Genomic DNA, 24,913 nt, shown 5'->3' with positions numbered 1-24,913 from the left:
GCTGTTGCTAAATTTTCCACGAGAGTGAAATAGGATTTCACGTTGACATGGAAATAAAGATAATCCAAGTTGTAGTACTTTGTAATACTTTCACCATCACTACTCTGACAACACAGCTTGAAAAAAGAAGATGAATCTTCTGTGATTCATGAATTTTATTCATACAGGAAGGCAGTGATATTACCTGCCATTAAAAAGTTCTTCAATATTCATGGAGGGAAAGCAACACAAGCTAGGTAGTTTCGATATTGTTAATAAAGAGAATAGAATCGCAGAATCACAGATTCACAGAATACACTAAGTTGGAAGGGACCCACAAGGATCATGGCCCTGCACAGGACATCTCCAAGAGTCACATCTGTTTGTGAGGTGACCTATAATGGGCCAGTGATATTTCTATACTGCCTATTGCAATTAATACCAGTATATGTGCATATGCCTCACTTCAAAGATAAAGAAAGTAATGAAAGAATGCATTTATGATAAAGAGTATCATGTGCTCAGTAATAAAATGTAACAGAGTCACTGTTAAAAAAACCCCAAACAACATAAAAAATTGCATACACTGTAATAACATTATTAATATTATTGTATATATTTATGTAAATAAATATTTTAAAATTTATGTACAGACATGGTGTTAGATAACAAATAATCTTTGAGAAGAAACAAATGTGTAACAGAGACTTTTTGATATTTTGTAAGTGTCTTTACAACTAAACTAAGGGAACAATTGTTACGACCCACCCCAGAAAAAGGGAGGGGGTTAACCCAGGTTTTTATCAATAATTCCCTTGGGGTGGATTAGAGTGAAGCGACACTGAATAATGGGTGTCTGAAAACATATACTGGCAAGGTTTATTTTAACAATTCTGTATCAACAGGCATGTTGTTCTGTTTAACAATTCTGTATCAACAACACATTTCTGTGTTGTCATATAACAATGTGGCATAGAGATAACCTATTGGGGGGGGGAGAAAATGCATAGGGGACAATTTTGCATCAACAGGCATGCTAGCATTTCTGTGTTGTCATATAACAATATGGCATAGAGATAACCTTTTGGGGGGGGGGAGAAAATGCATAGGGGAGAGAAAGGCAGGATAAGAGTAAGGGAGAGAAAAGCTGAGAGAGGACAGATGTATATAGTCACCGCCCACGGGGTCCAGCGATGAAACTTAGTAGTTGCAGCTTCCATGTCTGTCAGTTGAAGTGGTGGCCTTGATCTGCTGGAGGAGAAGGAGAGAAGCCCCCACACTCCAAGAAGTTATGAGTTATTATATCCATGGTCAGTGTCACGGGCCATGCCTCGAGCCTCCAACCTCTCCCTGGGCCCTGCGCAAGAGTTCCTGTGTCTGGCCTGGTTCCCACCCTTTTCCCCACTGGCAGAGGGGGGGATGGGTTCCTATGGGCCATCAGAGGTCCTGCCCCTTCAGGGCCTGACACCTTCAATTGCCCATCAGAGGTACAATGCAACAGTCAAAAGCCTGCAAGCTTGGCTCTTGCCTTTTCAGGGCTTCACACCTTCAGCACTGGAGGGAGCGAGGGGCCAGATTGCTCATCAGAGGTATAATGCAAGTCAAAAGCCTGCAAACTTGGCTCTTTACTGGAGGGATGTATGGGCCCAACTGTCCATCCAAAATGCAAGTCAAAAGCCTGCAAAAGTCTCCTAGAATGCATAAATCATCAAACATTTCAGTCTCTGACAACAATTAAGAAAAGAAACTGCTGGATCTGTGTTACTCTTTCTTATGAAATCAGTAGAAGTAAAGTTTCTGGGAGTATTGAAGAATTGTAATATAATAACTTGAAGAAAACCATGGAGTACTTCAAAAAATTATAGATTAGTTATACTCATAGCAATCTGAAATTTTAGAAACTATTTTAGGAGTGCAAATTTGGAAAAATACAACTTGATTAACACAAAAATTTTTTGTGCATTTTTTTAGTTTATCTTTTTAAGGTAAAGGTTATGTCTTACTTATTTCAGCGTTAAGCAAGCTGTCAGAATGATGAAGATATGCAGTAAACTTTGCTTGAGAAGATTTTTTAGAGATCTCTTGTGAGGAGTCCACATCAAAAGCTAATGTTTAATGCATTGAATCATCTTGAAAGAGAAAAAGGTCTGATGCAATGGGCTATATTTTAACTGAAGCACAGTGAAGATACGGTAAGTATGAACTACAATCTTTTCAGTCTGTCATAAGAAACATCACAGAAGAATGTCAACATCTAGTTTACAAAATGAATGCACATTGAATTTAGACAATATCCTAGTAGTTGTTCATCTCTGCATCCTAAAATCTCCAAAGAGCAAAAAAGATCCTTTGGTGTAATACTGCTAAATAGCTGAGATACACCTGCCACTACCTTCATGGGTTTGTCTTATTTTGCTTGACCTTGCTATATTGGACCCTGCACAATTCAAACCTACTATATTACAGTTACCTTCTTTTAATTTGTTTTTGTTTAAGCATGGTACTGTTGCTGGTTTATCCACTGCAATACAGAGAAGAGCTGGAAACCCTGAACAGTTCCCTCTGTTGTACCTCCCCCCAGCTGCAATATTTCTCTTTTCCCTGGTAAAATGTTGGAACAAAACAGAGCACTGGGAAATCAGTGTGAAATCAATAAATATTAGGAGAGAAATTAATCTGTATCAGCATAGTGTTTCTCATACCAAAATAATTCCCTATGGGGAGACTTTCATGTTCCTGTGTAATGGTCTCCAGCAAGAGAGTAACAACCCCCAGGGGAAGTTCCAAGCTCCCATTCTTGATAAAAGATCAAATTATCTCTGCAGAAAAAGAGAAAGAAAACAAGTGAGTGTTAGTGAAAAAAAAAAAAAAGAGAAAGACATCTTCCCACTCACACAGGATCCAGAATCCTTCTAATTCGTTTTCTAATAACTTTGTAGCATTTTGAAACTAAATGGTATTAGGACATCAAAGGTTGACCAATATATGAAAGACTTAAAGAATGTCCAGTGTAATAAATATCTCACATACACTAAATTAAGAATTTCTGGTGTTGGACTGATAGAAAAGTTAATACAGAGACATTCTTCATTGTTTAGCTCTATGGTCCAAATTACAACCGATTATTGATTTTATGACTGTCACAGAAAAATGCATAACACATCCACTGTGAATGAAATGGAATATGAAAAACACAAGTTTAATCTGATTTTCTAGATTAGTGTATTGTTAAATCAAAGAAGAAAATGTAAGATAATACCATCGAACAATCAATACTTTGAAGTATAGATAGTACATGTGTAAACAAAACAATAGTTTTGTAAGAATTTATGAACTGATCAATGTGGTACCATCTCACAGTCAACAAAACCTAGATATTAGCAAGTTTTCTTTGCCCTAGTCTCTGTTTCTGTTTTGGACAAACCAACCGGAGAAATAGACCTCCAAATAAGCCACTCCTTTTTTGTTTCAACCTATCCCCACCCATTCTAACAATGAAGGGACAATACAAAGAGAGATAAATAAAAAATAACAAATTAATAAAGGAAATATCAGTAATTACAAAGACACAAAGGAAAACAATTTAAGCTAACAGAGGCAGAAATCATTTTCTAGCCCTTCTACCTTCCCCTCCCCCCTCACCCTGGACAAAACCGAAAGACAAAATGATGGCAACCATGTGGTTTCCAGCCCACACCCTCCATGATGATGTGATGGTATGAATATTCATTGCTAAACTTCCACCCCTTGGCTGTTTAACCATAACAGAAATGTATGCCTTTGCATTTTCAGGTTCAGGTTGTTATTTTTTTTTAATCTAAAAATTGTGAGCAAAGAAATTTTTCCATGCAGTTTTAATATTAAGTTATTGTTCTTGTAAGGAGAACATACATAGTAGATAATTTAAAACCAAAAACAAACCAAGCAACCCAAACAACTAAATGAGTACATGAACTTAGAAAAAAAAGTATTTGATATCTGCATGTGTTCTGTTGGGATTAAGCAGTGCCATAACCTACTCAAGTGCTAACTGCTGATTTAACTGCTTCTTAACTATTTGTGTACTACAGGTATATTTTAGTACAAGGATCAAATAATTCAAAGAAATCTTATCTCCAGTATTCCATAGACCACCATGAAACAACTCACAGCACTCTCTTCAGTTCTTAGAATATAATGTTTGTGGAAACAACAAATGATCAGTAAAAAACTGATCAAATGGGAAAAATATCTACAGAAATAAAAAAGTATTGATAAGGAAAACTTTTCTGATGAAGTGATCAGGATTTGGATGTGACCATAACTACAATTCTGTGTTTGAAGTATGCTTTTTCCTTTAAATTCGCCAATATTTACAAGGATATAAAGATTCCTTTCTGTTCTATATACCAGGATACATGTTTGCATCATGTAATACAGTTAGCTGAAGTCCACACTTGGACTTTTCTCTACCTTTCATTTAGGTGTTTGGTTCTTCAAATTTAACAGTGTCCTCTGTAAAAAAATATAGGACTGAGCCATGAAGTTAGCAGATGAATTATTTTCAGGAAAGGGAGAAAGAAATTTTTGGCCTTGACCACATAAGAAGTTTGTAAATTATACAGAGCTAGAGCCCTAAAAAGCAAACAGCAGGACACAGATCATGACTGTGTGCTTGGAATCTCTCATGTAGTGCATCTTCATCGCCTAAGACTTTCTTAAGCATAGTAACAATTAAACAGTGTCTGCCACAACAAGACAGTTCATGAATCAATTCTGTGACCATGATTCATTTACCAGATATAAGCCTCTAAGGTATCAAGTGGTGCTAATAGGTAGCTGCTGTATCATCTCAGAGTAATTTTGTATGTGAAATAGGTCTTGCTGTGAGGTTACCAAAATATGTGTCCTTTTGGTCAGGAATTGTGAAATAGGAAGACTTTGGTCCCATAACTTGTTCTGGTTTATTTTGTTTTGGTTTTTTAACTTCAAAATTATTTTAACAGATACAGAATAATATTTAGAATAAAATTATCAGATCTATGTGTTTTAGTCCTGTTCAAATGTTCAAAAATTCTTAGACACCATTTTCTTTGGTAAAAAAAAAATGTTCTAACAATGATTGCTCTTAAAGAACTGTTTGGTTATGCTTATATAGGGGAAAAGGTAATTGCAGTAACTATGAATACCTAATGTGCATCTGTCTCAATTAATGTGCGTGTCTGTGTCTATGTGCATGTGTGAACATGTGCATGTGTAAAAGGTACATTGGAACTGAGTGTGGGTTAACCAATAAATCTTGACTAACTATATGAACTAGATTAGGATTTCTCTTCCTCTTCTTCCCTCCCCAGCCCTTGGTTTAAGTTTGCATAATTTACTCTTTAACTTGGATGCAAAGTTATTTGTTTCTTAACAAATTGTTATGAAAATTACATGTGATAGTATCATATAATCCAAATTATCCAAATAATTTTATGTTCCTAAAAATTTTCCTGATATATTATACAAATATAAATGATGAGTACTGTTGGAGTAATATTAGTAAGTTTACACTTATATTAATTTTGTGTGTGTGTGCATCTGACTCAAAATTTAGTGATATTTATGTAAAGAAAAGTATTTAAAAGTGTTGCTTATTTCCTTGACCTCCTGCCAGCAGATGGAAGAGGCCATGCACACACAATCAATAGAAATTGCAAGAAGAGAAGAAAAGCCAATGGCGCTGGAAGAATGGCACTCATGGGGACACTAAACAGAAGCCTGGAATTACAAGAGCAATGTTTTCATAACAGCAGCTTGTGCTTGCAATTTTTTTTTTCTTCCTGGCAACGCTGCTAAAATATTAGCTTTGAAAAAAATCCAAGAAAATTTGGAATAGTAACACACACACAGAGAGAAATTATCTGTCTTACTAAATTACAGCTTAAAAAGACTGAAGAGATCATTTACCTGTTTTACTTTATTCTTTTCCATTGTTTTTTCTCCAAGATACAGCTCTAAGGATGGGGAAAATAAAGGAAAATGGAAAGATAATAATAAAAATAATAATTAATAATAATAGTTTGTTAAAAGAAATACACAAAGGATAGAGACACAATATATTAATTTTGGTCAGTATGACAGGTTGTTTATATACCCCTTTCTCAGAGAAGAAGTTATTAGTTAGAGAGGTAAATATGTGCTTTTCTATTTTTTCCTTGTTTAATCATATGTGTATAAATATGTGTATGTGAGTACACATACACAGAGACACAAAGAAACAGAAAACCAGGCAAAAAGAGAACATATTTAAATGCATCTCAGACTATGTTCCCTGTATATTTAGACTTTATATGCTAGAAGGTGACGTTCCATACTGTTTCCTTTTGTACGACACATGAAGCAATAAGTTGTTTTTTTCCAGATTATGCTTTAACAATTTGGATGACTCCTATCTATATTTTCCCAATGGAGATAACATCACTTGAAATGTCCTTTGTTCATAGTCAGGATCTAACTATCAGAAGTACGCCATGTAACAGCTGCTATGCTCAAATAAGCGGTAGAAATAGAGATGCAGTATTTAAGAGGAAACACTGAGAAATGTCTTCAAGCTGTTTAGTAGTAGCTGTCCAAGGCGGTCAAGTACACAGTGCTCTCCTGGTAGTGCTCAACTTCATTTTTTATTTGGCATTAGTGGGTATATGCACAGCTTCTCTTATCGCTTTTATTGTTACTTGTAAATTACTAGAATTATCCATCCAAAGAAAACCCAGCATTTTCTCTCCAGATGTTTTTAGGGCAGGATAGCTTTGATTAGGATAGATAGATAGATAGATAGATAGATAGATAGATAGATAGATAGATAGATAGATAAATAGATAGATAGATTTGTAAACGAAAAGGCTGTTTTTGTTCCTTCATTTCCTCCACATTTACCTAACTCAATATTTCTAGAGCCTGACCTAGCTAAAGGCAGAATATAAAAATATAACATAAACACAACATTAATCTGTAAAAAAGATTTTACATTTCAGTCACCATCCCAAGCCACTGCTGTGATGTTATTGTTTTTTAAGGTTTTCCCCTTGAGAATAAAATAGATGGAATGATAAACATAGTAAACAGCATGAGAGGCAGAGAGAGGCATGAAAAAAATACAATGCCTTGCTTTTTGGGAGTCTAATTCTTGTTCTAATGGAGATAATAGAGAGTGTTGACACTTCTGATGAAAACACAAGGAGTAAAGAAATGTTCAGGTTTGATTTAATGATGATCAAACTCAAATAGTACTTACACTTTTTCAGTTTTAAAGAGATTGAAAAACTTTGTAAAAAAGTACTTCTAGCAAAGCCTATAAAGAGTTAGGTGCCATATTATGCAGTATTCAGAGTCACGTTGAGTGTTTCATATTTTCAGATCTTTAGCACATGTCATGTCCAAGATGTAGCACTTCTGATTCCATACTTCCACTAGACTTGTTTTCCTAGTTGCATCCATTTTCTTTTTAGTATTGGACTATCTTCTCAGGTCTAGGTAGTACAAATGCTATCTCCTTTGGTCTCCAAAGTATTTCTGTGGCTATCCACATGGACAGTTATCCATATTTTCCATTTTGTCCTACAAATCCTCTAAATGTCCTCCTGTTTCCCATTTTCTAGGACTTTTAACAGTAATATTTTAGACCTTATTCTAGCTCAGTCCTGCTGTTCACTACAGGTTATCAAGTGCTAGCTCTAATCAACCTAACCAAACACTGATTCTAATCACAAGGTTCTTTGAAATTAATTCCATTATTCATAGAGTACCATACAGGCTGTCTGTGGAGCCTTAAGGAGTCGCTCCATAAAACTCTTCTGAAGTATTTCTTTATCTGACATTTCAGCTTTGCATCAACCAAATTAAGGTAGGATTATAAGGCTTTTATTGTGCTCCATGGAGGAGGGAGAAGGAGGGTAAAAATATTTGTGAATTACTAAGTTACCCAGGCCTGTATCAAAGGCCTGAAAGACCCTGTGAGGGGGGGAACAATAGATCTTTGTTTTGTAGAGCTGGATTACTTATATCTGTTTGTTATAATTTGATGAGATCATTAAAATTGTAATTACTGCAATGATAAATCGAAATTCTGTCCACATGACATGCTCCATTCCTTTCCACTACAGAATTTACATGTTTTTCAGTGTAACTCTGGTCTATTCTGTACATTTTCACATTGCTGCACCCTAAATTTTAATTCCCTTTATGTTTATGTCAAACATTGGTTTTGTCCTCCTTTAATATGAGTTATGAATTGAAACATGTTATGCATATGAGTTTAATGAATTAACTGAGGGTAAGGCATTGTAAAATTGGCTGTAGCAGATCACGGAGATCTGGTGTTCTCCCTTACTTGACATTTTAGTATTACAGCATAAGACAATTAACATGAAGTAGAGATCTGATTTTGAAAATAATAATAGATGATTAAAGCTGATACTTATCAACACTAAAAATCAACAAAATTTCCAGAAATGGTCCACTGCAAGTTCCTCCTTTACTAACATGTAACTTGGGTGATTTTTTAGATGTACATTGTGAATAAAAGTTAAAATTTTTGAGAAGTTTAATTAAAGTTTATTTTATTAGCTATTTAAAAGATTCAGAACAATTCTATTTAAGAATTGATATGTTAGAAGAATCTGAAATAAAACAGGAATTCAGTTTTAAATAAAATATATACTACATCAAAATTTATATAAATTGCAACAGTTACAAAAATGACAGTGATTACTCAATATATTCAATATTAGTGGTTATAATCACTGAAGAAGCTATGCTCCTGATCATACACAAATTTTTATTAGTTCCTAAAGTTCGTGAGACTTTTCATATGACAAACCAAAAAAGTAGGTGAATATGTTTCTTTTTCCCTTATGTCTCATATGCATGATTGAACTTTGTATACATAATTTTCTTTCTTAAATTTTATTTGGAAGCTGTATACAACTGGTAAAAAGAAGGTTTTATGAGTGATTTCTAGAGAAAAGTGGTGAGAAAGAGGAAAATCTTGTCAGGACATAAATTGTCTCTCTGTTATTGAAAAGAGGTTGTCCTGATGCAGTGTAGTATACTGCTATTTTCTGTTGCATGTGCAACCACACAGAGGAAAATCCAATTGAATCAGAGAATGGATCAGCTTGGGAGGGACCACAGTGGGTCATCTGGTCCAGCCTCCCTGCTCAGACAAGGTCATCCTAGAGCATATTTCACGGAGTTTTGTCCAGATGGTTCTTGAATACCTCCAGTGAGGCAGACTTCTGAAGTCACAGTGCAGAAGAGGAAAGGCTAGTGCACACGGCATCGTCCTCATAACACCACCAGTACTCCAACAGTAAATCCTTTTGCTTCATAAACCAATCTTTTAACTTCAGAGGTGTTTCCACTATACCTCTTTTGTACATCCAAACAATTGCTTCCTTCTTCAACATACTAAAGATGATCAGATCCTCCCAAAGCTCTCACTACCTCCTCAACTTTGTTAAATCATCACTGATTTAATTGCTTTCAATGGATCAAGATTTCATTTCTGTTCCTTGTGACTCTGCCTTCATTTGTCCCTATGGTATTCTGCTTGTCTCAAATATCACATCTTCTTTCTTATTTTCCTGATCAATTGAGGAGACATTTGAGTAGATTAGAACTTTATCTTCTCCATTTCCCATGTTATCTTGCTTTCTTCTAGTCTTCCCTTTACATGAGGCAGAAACATAACTATGATAAGTTCGTTCCACTGAAAAAAAAAAATCTATTAATTACTTTCAAGTCATATTTTCTCCTTACCTATTAGAAACAAAGTCCATTAATGGCTAATTTAGGCATAAGTGCCCTAAAGGGGGAAGGATTTCCCTCTGGTAGCTTTCAAAGGTACATCCTTTCTTCATTTACCATAACTTAGACACTTAAGACCTTTCTTTTTCCCCAGTGTACATACACAAGTAGGCACAATTTTGGTGTTGTAGTATGACATAGAAAACCCCTCTCTACTTTCCTATGGATAATACTAGTGGAAAATCAACTCTCAGAATTGCACAGGAAACAGTTTTCCTTCCAAGCAGATGTCTTTAATATTTTGGGAGGGGAAGGGGAGTTGTTCTCTAAGGTATGTTACTTTCCACAGGAAAAAAAAAGTAAAAACATAGAAGACTCAACGGCTTGTAGATTAGAGTACCAGATTACACTATCTTAATTTCTGAGGTGCTACCCTGACTACTTGCACTTTTTCTAATGATTTTTGCTTGGAATTTTCCATTTTGTATAAGTAATAAAATGTTAAATGGGCAAAGACTGGTACTTATGTTTTCTGCAGTTAGAGAAAATATCATATGTACCAAAGTTTCTTCAAAACTGATACCTTTCCATGAATAGTTCTCATGTCAACATATGACATTAACATTGATAATTTCTAAGCAACTCAAAACTTTATGTAAAGTGTGGTTATGCATTAGTTAAGAGGGACCAACTGATTCATCAAATCCCTGCTTGAGAAAACATGTACATCTATAAATAATCCTGAAAACAACTGGCTAGCAGGAAGACTGTATTTATTTTATTTACTGAACTAACTCAGTCTATTTGTGCCATACCAGTGGAACTTGGAGTAGAGAAAACATAGTCATGACTGGTCAGAGCTCTGCATTCTGTTTTCTGTGAACTGTTTCATAAAGAGTGTTCAGTGTCTGAAGGTAGCCAAGGGAAACCTCTGACATATTGCTGTTATAAATACCAAAATGATAGCAGATTTTCACCATTAACAGTAGGGGGGAAAAACCCCCAAACCAAAACACCCTAAGTGATTACATGCACAAAAGAACTTCTTTAACATTATCAAAACAACAGGAATAATTTTAGGAGATTTAATTGCTACCAAAAAAAAAAAAAGGCAAATCAAGAACCCGGGAAGAGAAATTAAACACATGTGCAATAGACAAGCTGTTAAAAGAAAATAATCAGGAAAATGAGGAAGTAGCCAAAGTCAAACTACATGGCTTTAAATCTCTGAGAAAATATTTCTCATTAATAGTATTGCCTACATGCATAACAAAGTCCTTATTGCTTGCTTAGCAGATCCCCTCACATACAGTATTGTGGATTGGTAGTGATGAAAAAAATGTTACTAAATCACAACATCATGACATGAAATGACAAGAACTAAAGCTAAAGTGAAAAAGGTTACTTTTTCACTGAGTTTTATAAAGGAATTTTAAATCAAGAACCTTTCACCCTGAAGAAAGTATTTATTCATTTCTTCCAGTTTAGAGACAAAATATGAGTAAAATGTGCTTCAGCAATATCTATGAGAAGTGGATATGTTGTGTGAATTTTCAGAGTAGCCATAATATCATTATTTCCAGAAAACATTATTTTAATGTCAAATAATGCTTTGAATTGTATGGAGAAAACTAAATACCTTAATAAAATACCTCAGTGCCATGTAGCACATGATGCAAGTGTGTCTGAAGCAAGTACATTAAAGGAGAATTTTACACTCAGTAAACTGAAAAGCGCTTTGGGGATAATCTTTTGTTGAGTCAGGTATTTTAATACAGATGTGTAAATAAACAAACATGCTTTCCATTGAAAAGTTTATTCATTGACTATATCTTACCACCTGTAAATTATGAGAGTCATCGTGAGAGTGATAATTCCTTTTTCCTAGCATTAGATTACACTGCCCTTTTGCTCATAAGCTTTTGAGGCTGAAAGCAGTTTTCTAGCAGCATAGTGTGAGTAACAAGTATCTAATGTTGGCAACAGGTTTTACTATAAATCCAATATGTTTTTGGATGAAAGGAAATGTGTGTAGAGCAATTTTAAGTGCATCTTGAAGAAGCATTTAATGCAAATCAAAATATTTCCATAAACAATGAAGACCACCAAATGACTAAGTCGGAGAAATGTGGTCATATTTGTGTTCTGTGCTGTTACACGTAACGTAAGATCCTCCCCCTCTACTCTGCTCTTGTGAGACCCCAGCTGGAGTACTGTGTACGGTTCTGGTGTCCCCAACATAAGAAGGACATGGAACTGTTGGAGCAAGTCTAGAGGAGGGCCATGAAGTTGATAAGAGGACTGAAGCACCTCCCCTATGAAGACAAGCTGAAGAAGTTGAGATTCAGCTTGGAGAAAATAAATTTGCGTGGAACTGTCGTAGCAACCCTCCGATATCTGAAGGAGGCCTACAGAGAAGCTGGAGAGGAACTCTTCATCAGGAACTTTAGTGATAGGACAAGGACTAATGGGCACAAATTGAAAGAGGGGAAATTTAGGCTAGATATTAGGGATAAATTCTTTATTGTGAGGGTGGTGAGACATTAGAAAAAGTTACCAGGGGAAGTTGTGGATGCCCCAACCCTGGCAATGTTCAGGGACAGGCTGGACGGTGCCTTGAGCGATCTGGTCTGGTGGGATGTGTCCCTGCCCTTGGCAGGGGGGTTTGGGACTAGATGAACTTTAAGGTCCATTTCAATCCCTTAATATTCTGTGATTCTATGTAGATTGTGCTGAAGAGTCTGTGACCAAGACAGTTAACTGCTCTAGAAACTTCACTTTCTTTCACTTCAAAAAAACAGTCCAACTGAGCAGTCTTGATAATGTTTGAAGCATATAGTTCATTTGCAATCATGATAACTTTCATCACTGTGAGAAGCACCCTGATTACAATAGGACTAGGAAAAAGCAAAATCTTTCTGGAGGAAAAGAAAAATAATAATTTTACTTTCAAATCTCATTCTTTAAAGGACTGAAAAAAAAAAACAAACAAAAAAACCCAGCATAAAGAACCTGTCTGAACTGTCAACACTAATAAAAAATCCTTTTCTATTCTGTATATGGCGGTTTCAGGACAGCAACTGAAGGGTAGTAATACCTATTGGAAAGTTTTTCATGACACTGATAGTAATGTCACTTGCATGAAAATAAAGAAATATTTAGGCTTAGGTTCAGAACTTTCTATAATCATAATGAGCTTATAAACTCAAGGTTTTTTAATAGATGTCTGATATTTCTGAAAATAACTCTGATAGTTTTTAGTAGACATCGTATCCTAAATGTACCTTTCTTTGCTCAATGACACATTACAAAAAGTATAAACTGCTTTAACACAGGTCAAACACTTGAACTAAAGTATTAAGGGAGTAGGTCTAAAAATAAAAATACTTTTTTTTGTGTCCTATTAGTACATCCTGTGATGTCTATTAGGAATCCTTTGTTTACTTATTTTTGTTACCACTGCTATAACTACTTTGGTGAATTATATAAAGTTAAAATACACAAAATAACAAAACAAAAACCAACCAAGAAAATACATAACAAAATATAATATTATGTGGGATTCATAGAAAAATAATAAAAAAGAAATGAAATAAGTGTGCGATCTTAGAAACACAGAAATATGCAAATGGCTACTACTCAGTTCCATTAAAATTTGTTTGCATCTGAAAATATTTGTAGGTTTACTTCTCTGAACATTTTGAATGGGTTTTGACTGTTCTTTCTAATATTCTTATCTAATGTGAAAATTTGCTGAACTAATACTAAAAAGCATGACTGTGGTCTTCCAGTTTTGTGTAACAGATTTTGGGGCAATAGATAGTTGGCTATCAACCACGTTTCTGAGAAAAAAATCTTCACAATTACAAGGTTACATGATCTGCCAATTTTCTGAATAAGTAATTCTTGTTTTGCTAAGTCTATCACAAAAATAAATAAATAAATAAATAAATAAAATTCAGAGCCTAGATCTGCAAATACATAAGGAGAGTGTTTTATAGTATGACATCCCTTTCAACATATGCAGTGGTACAAAATCTAAATGTATCTGTCTGCAATGTACTTTTTATACATAAACTGGGAGCTTAATTCAGTTGCCAAAACTTAAATGTATAGAGCCATCTGAAACACCCTGTGCCATGCAAAGTATCCACACAGAGCCTGAAAATATCAGATGGAACTTCTTGTTGCTTTGCTCTAAATTATTAGACTCAGTAGAGGTTAGGTCAATCATCCTACTTCATCTCCAGTTTAACTAAAAATTTGTATTCTCACAATTGAATCAAGTTCCTAGTCAATGCAGCAAACAATGTTTAGAGGGATTGTCCTCCACTCAATAGAGGTAACTAATTGAGGGTGACCTGAAGTTTTTCTGACTAATATGAATGCTCTGAGTGGATCTCATTGACTTTGTGTGTACTTAGACTTTTGTGTAAGCAACTATGCTTAGACAGACCAAAATTTCTCAGTTTAGAATGATTATCACTTTTTGCAAGAATACTGAGAGAAAATAAGAGGAGGAAAACATCCTGAGAGAGAGCAGATTAAGATAGGGTGCTATGGAATGAGCTGATGTAAAGAAATCTTGTGTTATCTAACCCTTGAATTTGACGAGGGAAGAACTAGACCTTTTTTTCTAAATGTTTACTATAGTCTTGCTGAATTTTACTTTTTCTATATAACCCGAAGCTGTGATTTTAGCCATACCTTTCTTAAGAACTTCCTTGACATTTAATCTAATGAAATGTTTTCTGCACTCCAAAATCTGTTAAATAAATTTTTGCCACCTTTTGCTTTGCTTTCTTTCTCAACTCACTGTTTCTACAAATGCACTGGCATTTGCTGATGGTGTAACTGTTGGAGTCATATTGTAAACCAGCTCAGTGAAAGGGTCTACATTATAAAATAAAAAGGAAAACATATTTTCATTTTCAGAGGAGAAAATGAATACGAGACTACATTATCAGTTATATTGTTCTCATGATTGTTCTTTTGTCTATATTATCTCTGTGGTACAATGTTAACAGACAGTACAAATATCTCTCCCTACAGTGAATTAATTAAGCAGGCAGCAAATAAAAGAAAAAAAATGTTGATCCCAAACTGTACACATTACTAATTACTTTTCTGAGAGAGCGAGAAAGCAGGTAAGCAGCTCCTTCTAACCTGAATACAAAAAAAATGTGTTTAATCTAAATCAACCATTTCAAAGGATTTTGTTGCAATTAAGCACATGCATTGGATAGAGTTGATGATCCAAATGGAGAGGTCAGACAGTGGTCTGGGGCAGAGCTTAAAACACAAACATGTCAGTTATAGAGATTAGTGGGAAATGGGGAAATACTAAGGAATTCATAGGCTCAGTGGTAAGAAAAGTGAAAGGAGCTATGATGTTGAAAACACAAGTGTAATACGACGAGACAGGAAGAGGAATAAAGAAGCATGGAGTGACACTGAGATAAAGATACTGTGGGAGAAGAGACAGGATTCTGTGATCCTGTAAAGAAAATACCGAAAGGGCACAAATCATATGGTCTGATACTACATATATTTAAAATACACTCTTGTGGGCATTTAAGAATTGATCCAAGACTTACTGACGAACTTGAACCTTAACCAATTCATGTGACTTTTATAATAGATGGAATATATAAAGATTTTTGTACTTTACATGCACACCAAGTGTCTATATACCTCTTTCTTTATATAGCTGCAATTCAGTGGAAGTTTTTAATACTCCAGGTAAAATAAAAGGTGGTTGAATATACTGAAGAATTTATTAACTGAATTTGATTCTCTGAGGGTTTGTATCAGCAAGATTCACTGACTGAGCTGAAAAATCTGTTCTGATATATTATGGCACAACACTTTTTTCCTGGATACACCTTCTAAGATTTATTTTTAAAGCTTCCTGCAATCTGGCATACAAGCCAGCAATATTTAAAAGACACCAAGAACTAGGAGGTGGTCAATTCTTATTTAAATGAACTTCCTCATTTTATCTTTTTCTTTTAATAATAATAAATCATATATTCTGTTAATACATCATTAAAAACACTGCAGAAACTAAGTGCTATTCTATTCTTGTGCTGGCACTTGGCAATAGAAGGTCCACTCTAAATTTCTCTTACTGAAAGGTTTTGGTCATTAGTATCTGTGGCATGAAACAGATCAAACAAAATGGCATGTTCAGGCTAACAGCAAAAAGCAAGCATTAGCAGGCATTAGCTGAAAGAAAAGAACTTTGAAACAGGAGAGAGCAAAAGGGGTGTTTGGTTTCCTTATACTTCACAACCCCAAATTTCTAATCCAAGAGGTAAGATTTAATTATTTCTTAATTATTTCTTATGCTTACTAATGGAAGAAAAGGTGACCATGGAACTTTCTCTTTAGCCTTAATGTGTTAAGGTTCATAATAATAAAAATTCATATGAACTTCTTATTGCTCATTTATCCTACGATGAGGTGGGAACATGAGGTTGCATGACTGTTGCTCACTTATCCCTCAACAAGAATTGTAGCAATTAGCTATGCTTTGCTACCATTAGCAGAAAACTAAGTCATGGGAAACTTGCACCCACTATACTCCTGCAGTTGTAAGGGCCTCCACAGTGTTCCTTACAAAACTGTAGGTTTGTAAGTCAGGGTGCTGTTTTTAGCTGGGATAGAATTAATTTTCTTCATAGTAGCTGGCACAGGGCTATGTTTTGGATTTATGTCAAAACCAGCACACTCAACAATATGCTTCATAAATAATACGTGCAAACTTTTCCATAGGAATACCTACCTCTAGGCAAAAGACAGAGACATCTTTGAGTTTCCTATCTGACATTTCAAACTGTATTTGCTTTAGCATTCAAAATCCTTCCACTCCTACTGCTATTATACAGCCACCTCTGCAGTGCTTAGTCACCCTCAGAAGATGTGAGTGGAAGATCTGTAAGGGTAGGTTTCTGTAGCCTTAGCACTCCAAATGTGCAGATTCCTAACTAGATTTCTGATTCTGCTTTTACCAAGTAGCTATGCTAGCTCTTAACACTTTCCATTTCTAACCTTCTTCCATCATGTTTTTGTTGTGAAGCATTCACCCTTTGAAACAAATTGCAAGCAGCACATTTGGAGTATCAGGAAGAATAAGCAAACTTTCAAACTTGACAATAATTGCATTTTCTATGACAGGCTTTGATATCTTCTGTATTCACATCTATCTTTAATAAAAACATCTAAGTAATGACTACCAAAAATAAGTCTTATTCTTCCTTCTACTCCTTATATTCTCTTTGGCAATCTAAAGTAACATACATAGCATTCACATTATTTCTCAACTAAGCAAAGTACACAGGAACAGCAAAAACATAAAAGTGCAAGATTTTTTTCTATATTTGAAGAGAAATTTTCAAGAAGTAATAAAGCACCTAGTTAATAAATCAACATTATGAAATAATGACTATTGCATATTTTTAATATAAAAGAATTACCATGACAAGCACAGATCAATAAATGTTGGAGAAATAGTGATAATAGTAAATTTCCTGATGTTAGATGCTGTAACAGCTCAAAAAAATCTGAAATTTGAATCAATAGATCCTAAACCAGTTCTACTTCATTAAATATACAGTGTTTTCCAGTGAATCAGGCCACACAGTAACACACATGCGCTCAGATACAATGATATCTTTTACCTTGTATGGGCACTTCACACAGGAAAAACCATTAAAACCGACTCAGACTGATAGAGAGCTCTACCAAATGTTATTAAAGCCCGGTTGAAGATTGTCCTCTGAGGACACCCTTTTCCATTTTTGTGAGGGAGTGAGCTATATATGTTGGTGTAAATATGTCAGACATCTTGTCAAGGATTAGTCAAGAATAGGTTGACTGTAAAAGCAGTTCTAAAACTCACTCCTTACCCTTTTCAACAATATTACCATATGGTGTAACTCTAAGGGATTTATAGGTTAGAAATCAGACTGAAGGAAATTGATAAACCAACAGTAAAAAAACAAACCCACTCTATTCTATGGTGAGAATGAAGCATCGTTATGAAGTGCAACTGTGTCTATAAAAGGATATGACTCCTCTGACTAAGTGTAAACATTTGTAGATACTTACATAAGAGTTTATGTTCCTGAGTTCCAGTTGCTGCTTAAACCTATGTTTCTAGCACCATCTAAGATACTTGACTAGTTCTAGTTTCTCTTCTGACCTCCTCAAGAGAGTGTGTTTCTGATTCTTCTCTGCCATTCTTGGACAGATTTCTGGAGACTGTAACGTGAATTAGAAAGCATAAGGTGCCTATACCAAGACAAATGAATTGAGCCTCTATGTTCTTTTTAGCAGTGTGACAAGATGTAGTTAACCCCAGGAATGCCATTGCTATTTATTAGTTAAAAAAAGAAGCCAAGAGTGACCAGTTGATACACAGTCATCCTTACTGGAGATGACAAATTCAGGTCACATAAATTCCTCTCTAGGACCTTTATGAAGCAACTCCAAAGAGATATTAACTAATGAACAAATATCAAAAAATGTATTTCAAGAGTTACAAGTATTTTTTTTTTCAAAAAATGTTTAAGTACTCTTAAAGAAAAACAGAACTTCCCCTGTTACTTATAAAATAATATTGGCAAAAATGAAAGTAATATGAAATAGAAACACAAATGAATTCAGAAATACACATTTATCCTTTATTGAAAAATAACAATCAGCCACAGTCTTAAGGTAACACAATTTGGAATGATGCAAGATTGACAGTGAATTTTGGTGGACTTTCACTAACACAGAAGACATTTTTTATTTCTTTATATGTATGTTTACTAAACACTTTTTTTTCTAAATCCATGTTTAGATAAATGATCTATCATAAATAAAAGCACAAAAGAAAATCATATTGGTGCATTATATCTTAGCAGAGGTCACTTTAAAACCTTTCAAGAAAAAGAGTAGTTCAGTTTAGATTACAGAGAGGTGGTGGCTACTGCGGTGAGGAATGTAGGAAGATTTGGAAGGAAAAACTTAGTGTCACAGTCTATTTATAATTTATATTCACAGATGGCAAGATAAGTGGTGTGACAAGTAGAAATAATCACTCTGTCATATTCACTAAACCTATTCTTACAGATGTGATGCTCACAATATATTTTTTCATCATTGTAAGAAGACAAAGTTATGGGGTTTTTACTACTGCTCTCAAAGAGAAACTTCCCAAAGGGTTTTGCATTATAGACTCATCTTATATTAAGAACTGAAATTTTCTGCTACTTAATACGCCAGTACTTTAATATTCAAATAAATTCTTGCTTTTCAGTCTTGCAAATATTACTCCATCTTTGATTGCTCCACCATGGTTGTCAATTACCAGCAGAAGACAGACCTCTCGCTCAGAGTAGTGACCTTTGTATTTGTACATACCGCACTCAAAACATGTTCTTCACTATTACTTGCAAGACATACACACAGAAATTGTAGTTTGTGTTTTCTTCTATAATTTTCCTTTCATATACAGGCAGCAACTTTTTAAAAGCTTCTTAAACTGTTGTTTTCAAAGATTGTGCTAAGCAACTTTTCAAAACAGTCCAGCAAAGATCAAATCTTCTACGGCATTATGAAACAGCAGCCTGACAGACCACAGTTCAAGAAACATTCCGAGTTATTGTAATCATACATATAGGATATATGCAACATGAAATGTTTTAGCTTTTAGCTATTCTATACTTTTTAACTACTCCATAGAAATATTCTACTTCTGCCACAGTGATTACTGTCTAGGTAAAAAATAGAAGAAACCATCATATGCAAACATAAAAACTATCACATAAATCTATATACACAGACTTGCCAGACCTTGACCAAAGTATCATTCTGAGATCTCCACATTGCAAACATAGATATTGACTGTAAGATAATAACATTTCTGTTCATGATGCTACTTACTACTATATGTTCATCCGGTGGACATCAACTGACTATTATTGAATCATAGAATCATAGAGTTGGAAGGGACCCACTAGGATCATCAAGTCCAACTCCTTTCCCTGCAAAGGAAAGCCCCAAGAATCACATTGTCTGCCTGAGAGTGTTTTCCAAATACTTCTTGAACTTTGTTAAGCTTGGTGCTGTGACCATTTGCATGGGAAGCCTATTCCAGTGCCCAACCACCCTCTGTGTGAAGAACTTTTTCTAATATCCAATCTAAACCTCCCTTGACACAGCTTCAAACCATTCCTACATTGCTCACCACAGTGAAGAGATCAGTGCCTGCTCCCCTTCTTCCCCTCATGAGGAAATTGCAGACTGCAGAGAAGAGTCTCCTCTTCTCTAGGCTGAACAGACCAAGTGACCTCAGCTCCACATACGGCTTCCCCTTAAGGCCCTTTGCCATCTTTGTTGTCCTCCCTTGGACACTCTCTAAGAGCTAAATCCCTTTCTTATATTGCAGTGCCCAAAAGTGCATGCACTGTTCAAGGTGAGGTTGCACCGTTGCAGAGTAGAGTGGGACAATCCCCTCCCTCGACCGACTGGCAATGATTTGCCTGATGCCCCCCAGGACAGAGTTGGCTCTCTTGGCCACCAGGACACTGCTGACTTGTATTCAGTTTGCCATTGACCCCATCCCTATAGAGACATATAAGACACCCAGAAACATATTTAGAGCACACTGAGACCTTATGTGCTGAGAACTGGTTCTACGTGTTATACCGAGGCTCCATTATAGAACATGTATAAATTCTATCATTTCATAGCAGTATATTGTTTTGTAAAGAAATCTCTAAGGTTTTTTTTCCTTTTTTTTACCTTTTGTGTACTTCAATTCTCAACAGCTAGTGTTATTGCATCTGTAATTTTTGACTTCTTATGATTTGTGATAATAATATAATCTAAAAATAAAATCTACTTGGCCTTCAACATGTTTGATCTTCCTTATAAATAGCTCTGCTGTTAATTTCCTTATTTTTTTAGATTCTTGAAGATAGGTTACATAAAATTCCTTTCAGTGAGGTAATTTTATTGCATCAAAATTTGTGTGTGATTTTCTATTATTGATAATTTTCTTTCAATATAAGCATGACAATTTTTACCCTATTTAATTTACGGCATTTTTATAGAAAATAATTAAGAAAGTCTTTAACACTGGATATAACTGCAATTTTTAGGAATTGTAGGAAACATAGAGCTGCCAATGGTCCTAGATAAAATACAATACCAAGGGTGATTCATGGTTCAGACCTTGTATATAAGGGGGAAAGAAGAGTAATACAGTATTTCAAGATAACACCTGAAAATACATTTTAATGATATGAATAATTAATTACTAGAATATCTTACCTTTTAGATCTGTGGAGAGCAAATTTACAGACATCAGGAATGACAATGACATATTTGATTCAGTTTCAAGGAAAGGGAAGGAAACACGCATCTCTACAGGAGGGCGAGGAAGAAATCAGAAATCGTTTCATGGGAGACCTGGAAGATCTGTGCTCCTGAGTCGAGGCACACTTCAGTCCCATCTAAGCGGTATGTCACACATGAATCTTCTTCTTCTATCCTTTTCTCCACCATCTAATAGTCTGGTGAATTTAGAAGAGATCCAATTACTATGCTGTAACAGACCCACAAAATTCAATGAGAGTGGATGCTGCAAGAATCACAGTACTGCTAATGCTAACTTTGGACAAAAAATCTTCTTCCAAGCAGATCCATGCAAAAAATATCTGACTGAATACCTTTCTACCCTGATTTTCAACCTAAGCTACTGTAATGTTCCTATCTTTTTGCTTCTCAGAACAGGCATTGAATAAATAATTTTCTGTACAGCATGTCTGCAGGTAGTGGGTAGTCATAGAGGTACTATGCTGCCAGGTGGAAAAAGTGAGTGTACTGTGTAACTTACTGAGCTGTGACAATGATCTTTACTGCAAATGCAACTTGCACTGAGGTATTTCATGAGTATTTTCAACAGCAGGAGCAAGTAAATTCAGGCAACATGATTGTACATTTCCTGATGCATTGTGGAGGAAACAGTGCCTCTCTCTGTATCTGTTGCATTGCCAAAAGGTTTCAGAAAACTTGGGTTGCGTGTACAAGGCTGCAGGTCAAGCAGTGAAAGTATAAAATAGGAAGCATGAGATTACTGCAAGTTCTGAAATACGTCCATGACTTTAGATTTTTATGGAGGATTTACATTTTTATTAGCATCCAGTGAGCCAAACTACACAATGAGTCTGGCAAGTGTAATAAATTTTGACAGACAGCCAGTAATTCCAGGGAACAGAAGGCACCTACTGTAATGCTCAAGTTTGTTTGTTGTTGTTTTTTTCATTTTTAATCTACTTGTTTCTTTCCTGGAACATGTTATGCATCCTATGGTACACAGATGAGGATTCATCAATGCTTTGATCACAACCAATGTGTGATAGATTCTGCCTTGTGTCCATCAGTATCTTTTGGTCTAAAGGTTACAGAGAAGCTCTGCTTTTAACGACCGGTATTTACTATAAAGAAGACAAATAGCATAATTGCCTAAAACTCTGTAAACACAATAAAAACAGACCAGCTCAAGAGTGTCTAAACATGTAGGTGAGTAAACTTACTAAACATGTGATCAACTACATGCACAAGTGTCAATTGTAAGTAAACAGATGCCCATGTTCCACCTTTTGTTTTACAGAAAGTGAATCATATGTAGATAACATACATGAACTCTACTGAGTTGTGACAGTGACATTTTATATAAAGTTGGGTACCTAGATCACAAAAATTTAAAGCAGTTTCCCTGTCTCCCTGTCTCAGTGTCTGTGCTCTCTGTCCTTTCAGAACAACTTGTTCAAATTCATACAAGTTGCTGTTGACTTGACAAACAGCACCTCCAGTTTCTGAAGATCTGTAACTACTAAACTCTCATTTTGAAGCAATTGTGATCAGTTCCATCTCCTCCAACAAGTTCTTATCTTCTAAGTACCTCTGTACAGAGAGCATCCTGGAAGCATGGAAATATCCAATGTTCCTGACTTTCCTGTACATCATCAGTTCTGCGGGGTGCATTGGCCACAGAAGCAGTGGCCAATCCTCATTGAGGAAGATAAAGGTCTGAAATATATAGGTGGGATCGTCCCTTAAATTCTATATATCTGTGTACGCTCCCTACCCTCTGTCTCACATCTATGTGCATGTGTAGGCAGATGATATTGTCTTCTCAGGTTCTAAGACTTTAATAATTCCATGCAGTGTTTAACTGACTTAATCAGACATATTGTACTCTTTTGATTATTTTTCGGTAAAATACAGCTTCTATATATCCACATATTTTGCAGAGACAACAGAACTAGCATGTTAAGTCCTTTCGTTTTGAAACTTAGCATATTATATATTACCACATGGTAAATAAACTTGTCAAAGGTGCTTCCTTAAGTGACAAGTGATAATATCTCAGTTTCTTATACTTAAAGAAAATTTTACTCATAGTGTTTAAGGATTACAGAGCATCTAAATCCTGTCTTAATGCTATTGGTTTCTACTCACAGCTTTTCTAACTTGGCTTAACGCTTTTGTACCACTCCTTTTCATTGAAATGAATACTTCTTTCCTCATTAATCATAAATAAATACTACCTTATCATTGGACTTCATGGAATTTTTGGAATTTTTCAGAGGTCCAAACTAAGACTGGGGTAAAACTTTACATCATGAGGTAGATGGTTTATTTTGGAGAACAACATGAGTAAAAACATTTAGGGATCTGAAAGCTGTGAAATAGAAAAAAACATTTTATAATAAAAATATGAGTGGATTCAAGATCTGTCTTTGTATATTTATCTTGAGAAGACTTTAATAATATGGTGCATATGATCAAAATGAACAAGTAAAAAAACATAGAAAGAAGAACACAAACATATTTAGAGCACTAAGAAAAGCAAACGGTGAAAAAAAATAAAAAGTATCAAGTCTCAGACAAGAGATTAAAAGAAATAGTTTCACATTAATTTAGGGATTTAGTTTTGAGTCTTTCCATAAATTGGAAGTTTATCTGCATTTCTCTGAACTGGCTTCAGAATGAAAGCCATTGTTCTGTGAAGAGTGTAATTATGCCAGCAGCCTAAAATATCCTGCTTATACTGGCATTCAACTCCAGTTCAGACTTATGTTCCCAGTACCTTTAATGAATCTCATGGGCCTTTCTGTTAACAACTCGCTTCTCAGTGGGCTAGGAAATGCTTGTCTGTCACAGGAGTCTATCATGTTCTTCGCCAAACCACATGGATACTGACAGTTACCATTTACCGATGAGAGATGAAAACTGATACCATAGTTGCCATGGAATAAATACTAGATGTGAAACAGTATGATCCTCATCACAATAGGTACATTGAATAGTTCAATGCTAATATGATCATATTTCCCAGAAAGCCCTTAATTTTCATTGTCAGATGCCTGTTATGACCTTCCAGATAGGTTTACAAAAAACTTTCTTCTTACTTTTGGAAACCTGGCCAAGCCTTGGATTTCTGCCACTTCATGGAGCTTCCAGCCAGTAGAAGCAGATGGCTCTCACAAGAAACAGGTTTTTCTTTACTAAGTTGGATTACAATTGTATAGGGTGATAGGACTAATCAATTTACTTGCACATCCTGGGTTATACACAGAACAGATACCTCAATGTGTGTGCAATAAGGAGTTAAGCATAGCAAGCTGCAAAAGGAAGCACATGCTTTGTGAAAGTCGTCAGAGGGAGATAGTACTCTAACAGTCTGCATTTAGATCATTTAACACAGCTAAACTTTCTAATGCTTCCTTTTACTCTAGTCCTCCTTTACTTCTGCCATTTATTTTCCCCAGTTTCAAATTAACACCTTTTTTGTCCTATGTCTGGTTACTTTTCATGTATTGGATTTTATTCCCCAAACAACATTGCTATTGTCCCTCTCAGAGGCTTCTTCTTCATCTGATCCCGAGTCTGGCTGAACTTACTGCTTCTTCAAGAAAAAATGCTACACCATTTCTCATCACAAGATGAGAAATTTCAAAATATCACGGATTTAAGGTCAAAAGGAACCATTATATCATCTGATCTCACCTCCTACATAGCAGAGGTTATTTCATGCTAGTGTAATTTTGTTTATTTAGTGGTAGTGTACTTTCATTTTGTGGATATTAGCACACTTTTTTAG

The 24,913-nt window shown here is 35.2% G+C and overlaps 2 long non-coding RNA genes across 2 annotated transcripts in view; both read right to left on the bottom strand.

Annotated features, from left to right (window-relative positions):
- Positions 1 to 1,236: 1,236 nt before the first annotated feature.
- LOC120322897 lies at positions 1,237 to 5,942 on the bottom strand. The gene is made up of 3 exons (XR_005562850.1): positions 5,911 to 5,942; positions 2,682 to 2,798; positions 1,237 to 1,670 (listed from the first exon to the last, which is right to left on the bottom strand). It is a non-coding gene; the product is annotated as an uncharacterized LOC120322897 (long non-coding RNA).
- Positions 5,943 to 20,291: 14,349 nt separating this feature from the next.
- Positions 20,292 to 24,913, bottom strand: part of LOC120322896 — a 38,833-nt gene continuing 34,211 nt past the window's right edge. Inside the window, exons 4-5 of the long non-coding RNA XR_005562849.1 lie at positions 21,076 to 21,317; positions 20,292 to 20,364 (exon numbers count right to left, since the gene is read on the bottom strand). This is a non-coding gene — a long non-coding RNA (uncharacterized LOC120322896). The remainder of the gene's footprint in view (positions 20,365 to 21,075; positions 21,318 to 24,913) is intronic.

This window comes from Pipra filicauda, unplaced genomic scaffold, assembly GCF_003945595.2.
Source record: "Pipra filicauda isolate LSUMZ 115617 unplaced genomic scaffold, ASM394559v2 scaffold166_size2123106_pilon, whole genome shotgun sequence".
Lineage (NCBI taxonomy): Eukaryota > Metazoa > Chordata > Aves > Passeriformes > Pipridae > Pipra > Pipra filicauda.
This window is presented reverse-complemented; position numbering and strand designations above follow the sequence as displayed.